We start from the raw sequence: 2,538 nt of genomic DNA, 5'->3' as shown, positions 1-2,538 counted from the left end.
CGATAAATAAATGAAGAATTTATACGTATACATAAACACAAAAATAATCATTTTTTTCTCATACTTGCACTGCCAAACCTTTTCACCATCTGATTGGTGAAAATGAGCAATTGCTAAAACTGACACTAGTGTTTGATATTGTTATACAGGTTTTCACTCAATCCAAAACACTCTGTGTAATCGAACACTATAACATAAACGTTTTGGTTTACACTTTGTTGACACGAAGCACCAATACGGGTATGTATGGCCAGGCTAAACGTACGTGGTCATTTCCGAGTGAATCGCATGAATGTTGACATTACTACAACTATAATGGCATCAAACATGTACATGTAGTTCAAAGTGTGATAACTCGTACTTCACAGAACAAAACTTCAAACGTGCATCTATATTGAAGCAGCCATGCGAGGATTTGAAAGAGTTCCATGCATTATACCTTATGTATTTTTATTCACATCCTTACGTGGTAAGGTTATGCGAATTTTGTATTTTCTGAGGTTAATCGATTTTTGTTTTAGATGCTGATATTGATTCGAGGCTTAAGACGACAGCGGTAATGGGGATATTGTGTGACGTCTTTCAGAAATGAAACAACTATTGTGAACATTTTCGGGATGGGCAACCATTTGTTAAAAAAAATAACACAAAAACCCTCTTAAAGTCATGTAATATGGCACATGGTAGCATAGTAAATACAATGCTGTAATGTTCCATAAATGTAAGAAGTAAAAAATGTTGATTCGATTACATGTGTCCATATATTTCTAAAACAGTGTTAATCAGGTCAATTGAACTGTCGTGAATCGCTGAAATGATATTTGTGTTTACATTTCTTTCTTCTCAACAATTAATGAATAAATACATGAATAAATGATTAACTCGGTGTATGTGCACCCTATACAAAAATTGATTAAATAACACAGAGCGCGTGTGTTGCAGACTTAATGGCCGTAATAAGCTTGGAGAGTGAATGGTGTTCGAAACGTTATTCGTTCCCCGGTGGATAACCTGATCAACTGGTGTTATGGAAAATAAAAACACATCGTTTTATATGCAACGTTTTCAATCTTCAAGTTTATACTGGTGAGTTACTGGTAAAAAGGGGGACAATTAAATAAGTTAAGTTATTCAATTTCTGATTTGTTCTGTTAGTTGCGTGTGGGTTATGGAAGAGTTATTCCGCGTTGTCTCTCCAAACGTACTGTCACTGTATCCAAATCGGGACAGTTATAGGAAAAACGGCCAAAGGAAACTGTCATTCAATGCAAAGAAGTACTTTTATGTATACAGTTTTCATATCTTAATACTTCTATGATAAAATAACTGTATATAAGCTTTATTGGCTGCTGATTATCGTTACATGGACAATTCGGATGTAAGAATAATGACCAAAACAAAACATTCACGATTTATGTTTCGTGCGACGCTATTCATTTTGATATCATTTTCTAAAGTCTATTTTATTAAAAATAATGTTCGTTTGGAGAAGAAATTTAATCATAACCCTGTTTGTCTCAGACATATTCGAAATATGTCTTCTTTTCTGCTGATATTGGTGGTTTATCCCCAAATATTTCGCGTTCTTTTTATAGAACCACGCGCCCAAAATATCAAATTGTGATAAAATTGAAAAGTGGATAGTATCTATTTATGAAAAATGAACAAACATTTTTGGGACTGACAGTATGGTATAAAGAACATGGATACATGTACATATAATGTATCTATCTAAAAAGTGTCTCGATTTGGGTACAGTGGCGTTACGTTAAACTTGTCTTTTCCTATTATCTATCGATTCACAGTTATACTACTCTACATTAGAGTGTCCGTTGAGCGTGTATATCTTGCCGACAAAGCAATACTTATATTGGATAGGAAATATTACAGATGTTTAGATAACCTGGAAGGTAATATTGTCGACACAAAGGAACTATTAAAGTTCGGAGTCGTATTTTCTTTTATTTATAATGTTAGCGTACAACTCTCACCTTCGCAAATTATTTCGAAACTAACTGTTCCTCAATGTATACATGTACATGCCAATCTATATGTTTTATTGCTTAAGAAAAGAACGTAATCGAACAATGACTTTTTTGAAAAACTGCTAGAGTTCCCTGACCTGGTATCAACTTTCTTTTGCAAATGTTTTAAGGTATTATTTCGATCAAAGAAGAAAAACCGAACACATTCCAAAACATATATTACGATGAAATGGTACAATTTATGTTTTATATAAAAATCAAAGTTCTGTTATTACATTAAATGTATAAGAACGACTTTTACGTCGACATAGTTCATATTGCAGTATAATTAGTACATGGCAGCTGCAGTAGTATCAGGAGAAGAAACAGTGGTTGATAAATGTAGTATATAAAGTGGTGTTAGTAGTAGCAGCAGCAGTAGTAGTAGTTGTTGTTGTTTGGTTTAGTTTGGTTTAATTTTGTTTATCGTCCAATTAAAAGCTTAGGTCATTTCAGGACATGTGTCCATGTGTGTAGTGTATGCCCGGTTGCGTGTGTGTATGCGGGAGACAGG

This window comes from Mizuhopecten yessoensis, unplaced genomic scaffold (genome assembly GCF_002113885.1).
Source record: "Mizuhopecten yessoensis strain PY_sf001 unplaced genomic scaffold, ASM211388v2 scaffold2329, whole genome shotgun sequence".
In the NCBI taxonomy this organism is placed as follows: Eukaryota; Metazoa; Mollusca; class Bivalvia; order Pectinida; family Pectinidae; genus Mizuhopecten; species Mizuhopecten yessoensis.
The sequence above is the reverse complement of the archived record's forward strand: the minus strand, read 5'-3'. Positions refer to the sequence as shown.